This window comes from Triturus cristatus, chromosome 5_1 (assembly GCF_964204655.1).
Source record: "Triturus cristatus chromosome 5_1, aTriCri1.1, whole genome shotgun sequence".
In the NCBI taxonomy this organism is placed as follows: Eukaryota; Metazoa; Chordata; class Amphibia; order Caudata; family Salamandridae; genus Triturus; species Triturus cristatus.
Genome location: NC_140587.1, coordinates 488,196,493 through 488,208,989, shown reverse-complemented (window position 1 = coordinate 488,208,989; position 12,497 = coordinate 488,196,493).

The window sequence follows — 12,497 nt, the reverse complement described above, 5'->3', positions numbered from 1 at the left end:
GCGTATGCGTACTCGTAGTGGTATGGGCCGTACCACTACGAGTACGCATACGCGAGGACACCCATAGTGATAGTGAGCATACAGGCGTGTGTACGGGCCGTACCACTACGAGTACGCATACGCGAGGACACCCATAGTGATAGTGAACGTACAGGCGTGTGTACGGGCCGTACCACTATGGGTGTTCTTGCGTATGCGTACTCATAGTGGTACGGACCGTACACATGCCTGTACGCTCACCATCACTATGGGTACACATACGGCAGCACTCCCATAGTGATACGGGAACGTACACAGGCCCTCTTAGCAGGTGTACGGTGGTTTTCACACATCACAGTGGTGACAGGCAGCACACAGGAAGGAATAGGGCTGACATACTTGTCCATGGATGGACATCAAGGCATTGTCTGGGCAGTACTACATGTGTGGGGCACAGGTGTGAAAGGCTGTGATGTGGCACATTACTCCTGAGTGGAGAAGGCACCAGATGTATGATGAGATGTGTACACATGTAATGTGTGACGGTGCAATGTGTGCCAGGCATGCTCTTGACTCCTTTGACATGTGTGCATGTCGTACTGCACACTTGGGATGAGCGTCACTGGCATGGCATGGACACCAACACACGGAAGTGTCCCCTGAGGCCCGGTCCTGGGGTTACCACACCTGACATGTCACTACCCACGGTGCACGATGTGACTATGTCATGTATGTGTGGGGGGTTCCCATTAGGTTGATGTTGGAGCTCCCTCAAAAGCTGCAGCTGTTGCAGCAACCAACATGTGTCTGTGTGTAGATTGACATTGCACACTGTTCCGCACACCATGCCACATGTGGGATCGGATGTGAGGTGCGTATGTATGCATGGGACACGGAGTAGCGTAACAAGGACATGTCTGCATCCTCTCTATGAATGTGTGGTGAGTCATGACATGTACACCTTAATGGCAAGGTGTGTGGGCTGTCCTAGTGTAATGTCATGTGACCTGTGGCTCTAGTGTTCCGCTACCAGTCTCTGCAATCGACATCCTACTTCTGCTGATGTGTGGATGTATGTCACTCCTGTGTTGCGTCTGGCTGTTCACTTGCACTGGGACACAGCTAATCCCATGCCATGGCATGTGGAGGTTCACAATCTCCGTGTGTAGCTGGGTCTTGGTAGGAGTGTCACCTGGCAGCCATACGTGTCCAGAGCATGTGGCACATACCTGACTCCGTATGTAGCATATGTGTATAGACAGATTAACATGTGCTCAGTACAAATAAATTGTTGTTGTGGTGCACTCACTCTTCCTTGTCACTTCCAAATTACTGCAGAGCGCCGCCTCTTCATCGACCAATTCCGGACTTGGCTGCCATGCGGGAGAATGACTGTATCCGGTGCTACCGCTTCCCCCAACGGTTGATTCTGGAGTTGACGGCGAGACTGGCACCACACCTGCAACCGCTGCACAGGTATCCTACGGCACTGACACCCAAGCTGAAGGTAATGGCAGCCCTACATTTTCTAGCCACGGGTACCTTTCAAAATACCATAGCTCATGTTGGTGGCATGTCCCAGAGCATGCTCTGCCATGTGCTGCATGATTTCTTAGAGGCCATGTTGATTCACCTGGATGACTTCATCCATTTTCCTACCCCTGAAATGTTGACTGGGGTCAAGTGTGGATTCTATGCCCTGGGAGGGATGCCCCATGTCATTGGGTCCATAGATGGGACACATGTGGCTTTGGTACCACCACAGGCACAGGAGGTAGTGTACCGGAATCGCAAGCACTACCACTCCATCAATGCCCTTGTGGTGTGTCTGTCCAACATGGTGATTTCACATGTCTGTGCTCGTTTTCCAGGATCAGCACACGATGCCTACATCATGAGGCGTAGCAGGGTGCCTGAAATGATGACGCAGCTGCGCAACGAACGAGCATGTGTTGTTGGTGGGTACACTCTGTCTGTCCTGTATTTTGCGTAGACTTCCAGCACGACCGCTTCTCCTGTCCTACTTATGTCCATGTGCTTTCCATGTAGGGGACACTGGCTATCCCAACATGCCATGGCTGATCACACCTCTCCGCAACCCCATCACGCCGGCCCAGCTCCGCTACAACACCGCCTATGGCCGGACAAGGCGAGTGATAGAGAGGACGTTTGGCCTCCTGAAGAGCCGATTCCGATGCCTCCACAAGACCGGCGGTGCCCTCCCATATGCCCCGGCGAAGGTCTGCAAAATCTTCATGGTCTGCTGCATGCTGCACAACATGGCAGTTGAGAAAGCTGTGCCACTCATCCTGGATCAAGATGACCAGGACCATCCACCCGTGGAGGACGAAGGGCTTGGCAATGGGGCTAGTGATGTGGAGGATGTGGAGCCGCAAGAGGACATCCGGACTCGGCTGATACGCGACTTCTTTGCTTAGTGGGGAGTACCAGTGTCTGAGTGTGCACGCATTGGTCCCCGTGTGGCATGTGTTGCGATGTGTGTCTCCACCTGCATGTATGGCACGTGAGTCAGAGGTGTGTGTGGATGTGTCACTGGAGTGATGGTGCCAGTGATGGGTGTATTTCCCCAGTCATAATTGTGACCTAGCATGTTGTCATCCATACATGTGTCGAGTACATGCACATGCAAGTCGCTGTGCTTTTTGTGGCTGACTTCTTGTGTGTCTCTCTTCCCCAGGTACTTGCGCATGCCGTCTGCTGGTTGCATTGTTGTGGCACTGCTATTCCTCATGGACACGTCATCGTGTGCTGACTCAGCGTTACAGGCACGGACACGTTTGGAAGTCTCCTTAGGGTAAGGGATGCATCAGGGGTGTATTGGGTGTGGCAGTTGTTCACGATGTATGCACACTGCCCCTGTCGATGTTTGGTTCCTCTGCAGACATGTTGCATCACCATGGTACACATTACATGCAGCTGGGTACACCTGAATAGATGGTCAGACTTGTTGACAGTCATCAGTGATGGGATTGTGGAATGTGATGATGGCATCAATGTGTGTAACACTGCCCTCGGACACATACGGTTTGCATTGGCTTGACATGCTGTGGGACTTCCACATCAGCCGATCAATGGTGTATGGCAGGCTCTCCGTGAGCAGCAGGGGGTGTTTAGCTGTTAGCCAACACTTGTGTGCCAGTTCCATGGCTATCACGCATTTGTGCTGCAGAAGGGGGGTGCCAGTGTTGGACCCACATGTTACTCCACATGAACTGTTCATGTGTACTCCGAGTTGCCTCTGCAATCCCGAATACATGACTAATAAAGGTGTCCCTATGCCTCCAAGGTGCCTCTCCTCAGTCAATGCTGGTGTGTTGCCACGGTCATCCGGCATGTCTGGCATGGTTTTCCGTGATAGTGGCTATGTGTCTATGTGTAGAGTAGCAAGATGCAAGCTGTTTGTGTGGGATTAGACTGTGTATTGTGCATGATGTCCATGACTGTGTGGGTATTGTGACATGTGCCAGCCCCATGCATCCAACGTTGGCCAGGCCACCATTCTCTGCATCCACCTGACTCAAGCTTGCAGGACATGGTTCTGCCACCTGTCTACACATACCTGGGTGCCCCCCAGGACACTCGACATGATCCCTGACCTCTGCGCATGACTGTTGCTGTACTCAATATGTCTGTCGGCACGGTTGTGCGGCCACCCCCTCAGCTGGTTGGGCCCATCACGGGTGTGTATGGTGCTCCATGTCTGTCTTGCCTAATACACTGTGACCCGTGTGTCCTGTGCCAGACTCAGGCCCCAGGGTGTGAATGGTTGAAGTCAAAAGAGAACTCAGGCATGTTTAGACTTTACAAGACACATGTAAGGTAATAATGCAACCAGCAGGCATCTTCTCTTCATGGTGTGACTTTTTATTTTAGTGGGGGGGAGGGGGGGGGGTTTGACATGAGGGGCTTTCCGGGTGTGTGGAATCCAAAGGTCACTAAGGGAGTTGGTGTCCTTGCCATTAGAAATCCTCAGTCTTTGTCAACATTGGTCAGACAGTGACCAGCAAGGCCATGTGGCAGAGAATGTCTTTTGATGCTGTGCTGCTGTTGCTCCAGTGGGCCAGGTGCCAGGCCAGGTGTCCTGGGAGATGGTGCTGTAGCGCCGACCCTCACGGTCTTTTACGTGGATGACCCGCCCTCCTGCGGGGACCCTCAGAAGCAGGCCGTGACGATGTTTGGGATGCTCCATCGGATGTTTCCTCCTCCTCCTCCTGATCCCTCCCTGTGGGTGGTGATGTTCTACGCCTTCTGGCACAGGGAGGGTTGCCCATGTTGTCGGCCATCTGACGGAGTGTACTGTGAATTCCCGTGAACACCGTCACGAGCTCAGCCTGTCTCTCCTCCATCCTCCGTTGGTGTTGCAGTAGACAGGCATGTTGCTCCGCATGTTGCTGGGCCTGCTGGGTCTTGATCCCCTCGAGGATGGACACAACCTGGGCCATGCCCGTGATGTCCTGCCGGTATGTGTCCAGGATGTTTCGGACATGGGAATATACCGGTTCCCCAGCCAACTGGTCAGGCTGGCGCCTCCGCCGTCCTCCACTCCCACCACCCCTGCCCACTTGCACCTGGCCTGCCCTTGTGGGCACATCGGGTCTCCGGGACCCCTGAGGGGTGGCATTGGCGTTGTCGCCTGCCTCCTCCTGGGTGCCCGGGACACTGTGTCCCTCCTGGCCAGCCTGGCTGCTTTGTGGTGGTGGGGCAGGGATCCTGGGTGTCTCCTGGGATGTGGCAGGAGTGGGGGTGGTGGTTGGCCCCGTTGTACCTGACGCAGGTGCTGCAGGTCGTTGGACACCAGAGGGGCCAGGTTGGTCGGGGTCGTCCACAGAGTGGTGAGAGTCGTCGCTGCCGGTGGGATCGGCATCCCGCCGAGCCGGGTCCTGTGAGTCTTCCCCCCTAGTGTTGGGGGGTGATCCACGACGTTGACCTGTGTGTGAGAGAGACAATGTTAATTTTGTTCCATGCAACATCCATGTTTCATTAGTTTCAAAGTTGGAACATTTCCTCTGGGAATTTGGATCGGTCTTGCATTCCACTCACAGTGCACTTGTGCATGGGTATGTCCCTTGGGCACAGCTTTGGCGACTTTACCTATGTGTGGCACAGTCTTACTTGCTGCGTCAAGTGTGACTGCAGTCAGCAGTGGAGTGGGCAGGTGTGGCGAGCCGTGCATTGGCGCCTTCCGTGTAGCACTGTACGTGGGCACATGAAGTTGTTCCACACACTTATATGATGCAGGTAGCTGTCGTTGTGCTCGTGCACAGGTTGTGACATGGCCCTGTGTTTTGCCATGGAGGAGAGGGGGGGTGCTGGCACTGGCCACCCTTGTCTACATGCACGCAGTCCACCTGCTGACGAGGAGACATTCCCACACACCACAAGGCTGATTTGCTCTCCCTGTGTGTCCCTTTCTCACTCCCTCTCTGTCCCCCTCTCCCTCCCTCTGTGTGTCAGCCTCCTCCCTCTGTCCGTCTTCCTGTGTCTCCCTCCCTCCCTGTCCCCCTCTCCCTCCCTCTGTGTGTCAGCCTCCTCTCTCTGTCCGTCTTCCTGTGTCTCCCTACCTCTCTCTCCCCCTCATCCTCCCTCTGTGTGTCGGCCTCCTCCCTCTGTCCGTCTTCCTGTGTCTCCCTCCCTCTCTGTCCCCCTCTCCCTCCCTCTGTGTGTCAGCCTCCTCCCTCTGTCCGTCTTCCTGTGTCTCCCTCCCTCTCTCTCCCCCTCTCCCTCCCTCTGTGTGTCGGCCTCCTCCCTCTGTCCGTCTTCCTGTGTCTCCCTCCCTCTCTGTCCCCCTCTCCCTCCTTCTGTGTGTCAGCCTCCTCCCTCTGTCCGTCTTCCTGTGTCTCCCTCCCTCTCTGTCCCCCTCTCCCTCCCTCTGTGTGTCGGCCTCCTCCCTCTGTCCGTCTTCCTGTGTCTCCCTCTCTCTCTGTCCCCCTCTCCCTCCCTCTGTGTGTCAGCCTCCTCCCTCTGTCCGTCTTCCTGTGTCTCCCTCCCTCTCTGTCCCCCTCTCCCTCCCTCTGTGTGTCGGCCTCCTCCCTCTGTCCGGGTCCCTGTGTCTCCCTCCCTCTCTGTCCCCCTCTCCCTCCCTCTGTGTGTCAGCCTCCTCCCTCTGTCCGTCTCCCTGTGTCTCCCTCCCTCTCTCTCCCCCTCTCCCTCCCTCTGTGTGTCACCCTCTGTCACCTCAGCCCAGCTTCCTAGGCACACACTTTTTGCAGATCTTTGACTGGCCCTTGGCTTGTTGATGTGAGTTTGTTTCTGACCAGCAGGCACCCATTGGGTGTAGTGTCTGTGTCTGCGCTGCTGCTGTGGTGGTGTGTGCTGCCACTCTTTCACAGTGTTGGCTGTTTATTAGCTGCTGTCATGTGCAAAAATGTGCCTTCCCCCCCATGTCTTAATGCAAGGCGTCCGCCATTTGCTGGCAAGTCTTTCCTGTGTGGGGACACACTGTTTGTCTGGCTGTGACCTAGGCCATATGGGCAGAGGGCATTGTTGTCTGCTTCTGAGTTGCACTATGTGATTTTTGGGGCCCACACTACCGCCATCCGGGTTACCGTGTCTTGTGTTGGTGTTTTCTGTGGCCTGTGACTTGACATTGTCCAGCTGGGTGCATGGGGCATGGTGGCGCCAGTGGCATGTGCGTGTTCATGGAGTGTGGTTGAGTCATGCAATAGCTTGGGGTGGTTGCGTGCCTTTTTGTGAGTTTGGTTGTGGATGACGTTCCCCCCATGTGAGGTGAGTTGTTTGTGTACTCACCCGGGTCTCGCAGTCCGTCTAATCCGTCCACTGCCTCCACCGGCAGTATGGCCATCACCCTCTCCTCCCAGGGATGGTAGTGTACGGGTCTGCGGGACGGCCCTCCTCCAGTGACGTTGGCCTGGTTGTGTTCATCCGTCATCCTGGCTCGGACCCTCCTCCGCAGATCGTACCACCTGGCTTGGCATTCCTGCTTGTTCCTTCTGGTGTCCGCAACAGCATTCACAGCATCGACGATGGTCTGCCACATGGCTGTTTTTGCTGAAATGCTGGTCTGTCTGACCAATGTTCCAAAGAGGTGTGGCTCGACTCTGAGGATTTCATCGACAAGGACCTCCAACTCTCGGCTAGTGAACTTTGGATTCTTGTTAGTGGGCATGGTGAGGGGTGTGGGTGTGGATGGTGGGGGGGGGTGTGGATGGTTGTGGGTGTTTGTGAAGGTGTGTGTGTGAAGGTGTGCAAGTGTAAGGTGTGGTTAAGGTTCTAGTATGGTGCTGTAGGTTGTCTGTGGGGTCTGGCAGCAGTGAGTCTGTTGCAAAGGCTCATGGTTTGTGTGTGTGGGCCCTCTTTATTGGTCCATTGGTGGGTGTGGCTGTGTTTGAACTTTGGGTGGGTGTGTTATAATCAGTGGTTGTGTTTTGGGCCTCTGTTTTGGATTTTGGCAGTTGCAGGTCAGTGATTGTGTTGTTTTTGAGCTTGTTGGACATGTTTAGTGGCTTTGTGCCATTCGAATGGTGTATTCTTGTGTTGTTTCGCTTTGTCCTGGTTGTGTACGTGCGTTTTTAACGTGTGTACGGTGTGTACTTCGGGCATTTTGTTGTACAGTGCTGTCCTTGTGTCTGGCTTGGTACGACTCGTACATGCGCGATGTTGTGTGAAGGTGCTGGTGTTGGGGCCTGGGGTACGCTCCATACGTCCGCGGGTGAGAGTACAGGTCGTACATACACAGTTGGGGGTACGACACGTACACGGGTGTACATGCACGGGTGGGGGTACGACTCGAACGTACACGGGTGTACATACACGGGGGGTACGACACGTACACGGGTGTCCATACCCAGGGGGACGACACGAACGTACACGGGTGTAAATACGGGGGGGTACAACACGAACGTACACGGGGGGTGCGACACATACACGGGTGTACATACACAGGGGGTACGACACGTACATGGGTGTACGACACGTACACGGGTGTACATACATGGGGGGTAGGACACGTACACGGGGGTACATACACGGGGGGTATGACACGTACACGGGTGTACATACACGGGGGTACGACACGTACACGGCTGTCCATACCCGGGGGGATGACACGAACGTACACGGGTGTAAATACGGGGGGGTACGACACGAACATACACGGGGGGGTGCGACACGTACACGGGTGTACATACACGGGGGGGTACGACACGTACACGGGTGTACATACACAGGGGGGTACGACACGTACACGGGTGTACATACACGGGGGGGTACGACACGTACACGGGTGTACATACACGGGGGGGTACGACACGTACACGGGGGTACATACACGGGGGGTACGACACGTACACGGGTGTACATACACGGGGGTACGACACGTACACGGCTGTCCATACCCGGGGGGACGACACGACGACACGAACATACACGGGGGGTGCGACACGTACACGGGTGTACATACAGGGGGGGTACGACACGTACACGGGTGTACATACACGGGGGTATGACACATACACGGGTGTACATACACGGGGGTAGGACACGTACACGGGGGTACATACACGGGGGGGTACGACACGTACACGGGTGTACATACACGGGGGGGTACGACACGTACACGGCTGTCCATACCCGGGGGGACGACACGAACGTACATGGGTGTAAATACGGGGGGGACGACATGAACGTACACGGGGGGTACGACACGTACACGGGTGTACATACACGGGGGGTATGACACGTACACGGATGTACATACGGGGGGGTACGACATGTACACGGGTGTACATACACGGGGGGGTACGACACGTACACGGGTGTACATACACGGGGGGTAGGACACGTACACGGGGGTACATACACGGGGGGTACGACACGTACACGGGTGTACATACACGGGGGGTACGACACGTACACGGGTGTACATACACGGGTGGGGGTGTACATACACGGGGGGGACGTCTCGAACGTACGGGGGCTGGGGGGAGTGTTGGGAGCGTATGCGGGCACATGTCTCCATGGTTGCTATGGGAGTTCGGTGCGGACGGTGTTTTTTCCATACGGTTGTAACATCGGACGCACGGAATGGATCGTGATTCCGCGGTCGGACTTCACTTTTCACATTTGTACGGTAAATCGTCCGAGGACGTGTCGGACACATTTTCCGACCCGAGGACGTGTGGGGAATTATTCCGAATGCGATTCGTATGGTCTTTTTCCATGTGAATCGTAAGTGGCAGTTTGTACGGCACTTGTACGATTCGTACGGTAAAAAGACCCGATACGAGTCGTACGGGGAAAATTTTTACCAGATCGTGATCGGCACCTTGGTTGTACCTTACAATGGTTTTCACTGGGAGCAACTCATATGGTGAAATATGTAGAATGAAAAACGGGCTTTAAGGAAACCTATGTATTTTTTAAATGAGCGCAATATATGGTGTTTCAGAGCAGTGGTTATTTGTACATCTCTGAATTTGTGGGTACGCGCACTAGCCTATTGTTTAGAGGGTATTTTTCAAAATCTCTTCTTTCTTGCAGAATGGCTTACATTTGAAAGGCACAAATGCAGCAAAATTCAATTGGTGACACCATATGTTCTACTATTCTGTCCTCTCACATAGTTTCCGATAAAAATGGAACCCCACTTGTGAGGGTAGGCCTAGTGTCCACAAGAGGAAACGGGACAAAACACATCATGGACGCATCACATGTTTCCACTGAAAAGTGACTCTTTTTTCCAATGTGGGTAGCTGTGGATTTTGGGCCCCAGCTAGGCCAACACCTAGGGAAACCTAGCAAACTTGCACATTTCTGAAAAGTAGACATCTGAGGAAATCCAAAGTGGGGTGATTTGCATGACTCTTGCTGGGTTTTGGTACCCAGATTACATTGCAAAGCTCAAACTGAGACTAAAAACCACATTTTCCTCATATTTCTGTGATGGAAATTTCTGGTATCTGCAGTGAGCCATAAACTTCCTTCCACCCAGCATAGAAAACCTAGCAAACTTTCACATTTTTGAAAACTAGATACCTGGGAAAATCTAGGGTGGGGTGACTTGCATGTCTCTCCAAAGGCTTACCCAGAAGCTCTTGCACACAAACTTTGCCTAAAAGAAAATCCCTCACAATTCTCAGGGACGCCACAACCTTCCTACCACCTATCATTCCCCTAAAGCTCTAGATAAAAAATATACCTTACTTGTGTGGGTAGGCCTATTGCCTGCAATAGGAAATGGCCCATAATGCAAATGAGCACATCACATCTTTTCACAGAACACTGATCCTTTTTTGCAATGTGAGTAACTGTGGATTATTGCGGCCTAGCTCAGCCGGAACCTGGAGAAAGCAACCAATACTGTACATTTCTGAAAACTAGACAACCAGTGTAGTCCAGAGTGGGGTGCATTATGTGGCTCTCTTCAGGTTTTCTTACCCAGAATCCGTTGCAAACCTCAAACATTGACTAAAAACACACATTTACTCATATTTCTGTGATGGAAATTCAGTAAGCTGTGGGGGAGCCGGTATTTAACCATCACCTACCATTGCCTCAAGTCTCATAATAAAAATCGTACCTTGGCCTAGTGCCTGTGACAGGAAAGGGGACACATGCAACAGAGACAGATCACATTTTTCACTGAAAAACGGCCTGTTTTTCAAATGTGGGTAGCTGTGGATTTTGGGCCCAAGCTCAGCCAGCACCTAGGGAAACCTAGCAAACGTGTACAATTTTGAAAACTAGACAACAGGGGAGTCCAAGATGAGTGACTTGTGTGGCTCTCAACAGGTAATTTCACCCAGAGGCCTTTGCAAACCTCAACTAAAAGTACATATTTTCCATACATTTCTGTGAGGACAAATTCTGGAATCAGTGGGGAGCCACAAATTTTCTACCATCCTGAGTTCCCACACTTCTCCAGATAAGAACGGCATCCCACTTCTGTGAGTAGGCCAAGAGACAACAAAACAAAAGGCCCTAAATAGCTATGTTGAGAGACAAGCAATAGGGGAAGCTGCAGTAGTTGGAGCCATGCCGTGACACAACCCATACAAACCACAGACATTTTTGAAAACTAGACAACCAGGGGATTCCAGGGTGGTGTGACATCAGCGAGCCCAGTGGCATGCTGATGTCACAAATGGGTGGGCCAATGGTACGGCCCAAAGCGGAAGGGATTCAGCTTCAGCCCCTCCCTTGAATCAAAAGAAAGGAAACCTCTGGCACAAGCACGGAAGGTTCCTTTACAGTCCTACCCAGTGTCAGCCAATGACAGAAGCAATGGGGAGGGAGTGTGGGTGTCAACCATTGGCTGAAACCCACACTTAACAGGTTAAAGAGGATTTCAAATTACAAGTCATTTGACTATAAACAGCATATGTCTATCTGCTCCCAGTCTAAAGTTACCACTTATTAAATGTAACCAGGTAACCCAGTGTTAGTCAATGGGAGAAATGGACCTTACGACAGTGAAAAATGACTTTTGGAGTTTTTCACTGCTAGGGCATGTAAAACGTAAGTGCACATGTCCTACATTTTTCCATACAATGCACCCTGCCCTATGCGCCTTTAAGGACTAACGTAGGGGTGACATATGCATTAAAACGGAAGGTTTAGTAAGACCTGGAAAAAGGTTTATTTTGCCAGGTCGAAATGGGCAGTTTAAAACTGCACTATAGGCTGCATTGGCAGCTCTGAGACATGCTTTAAAAGGCTACTTTAGTGTGTGTCACAAGGAGTGCTGCTGTCCACTAGTAACATTTAATTTACAGATTCTAGGTACATGCAGTACTGTTTGCTATGAATTTACAAGTAAATAAAATGCACCGATCAGGTATATGTCAATTGTACCATGTTTTAGCAAGAGACTACAAGTACTTTACCTCTGTAAAAGTGCATAGAGTCCTAATGCCAACAAAAAATGGTTCAGCAACAAAAGGAAAAAATCTGGGGAATGTCAAACATTCATTCATATATTAGCAGAAGAGGCTTTAATCTGGCATATTTCTGCTTATTCATTTCCAATGCTTTTACCCCGTTCTACTTGGGAAACAGCCTTTAAAACGAGGTTTTTACCTTGCTGTGCATTTACCACACATTTTTTAGCACTGAAATTTTTACCATGAATTTGCATTTACAACGCATGCCAATACCACGCATTTAAGGTAGGTTGGGGGGGGTAGGGGGTCTACCCCCACAAATACATTGTTTTTAAATTTAAAAACAAGGCATGGTATTGGCCTGCATTTTAAATACATTTTCGCTATAAAAATATGCATACTAACAAATACGTGGCAATGGCATACGATGCATTTACCTGCTAACTTTGCCACTGGATTCAAGCAAGCCTGGCTGAAGACGGCTGAAATGCCAGAAACCAGTTCTAGGAAGCTTGTTTCCGGTCCAGGGAAGGCGTGGCTTGGCAGTTCGGGCTGGACTGTTCCCATGAGGCACAGGGTCAGACTGATTTGCATATGGCCATGTCTGAACTGGGGTGGCAGAGTGGGCTAAAGAACGGTGATGGATTAAACCCAGAT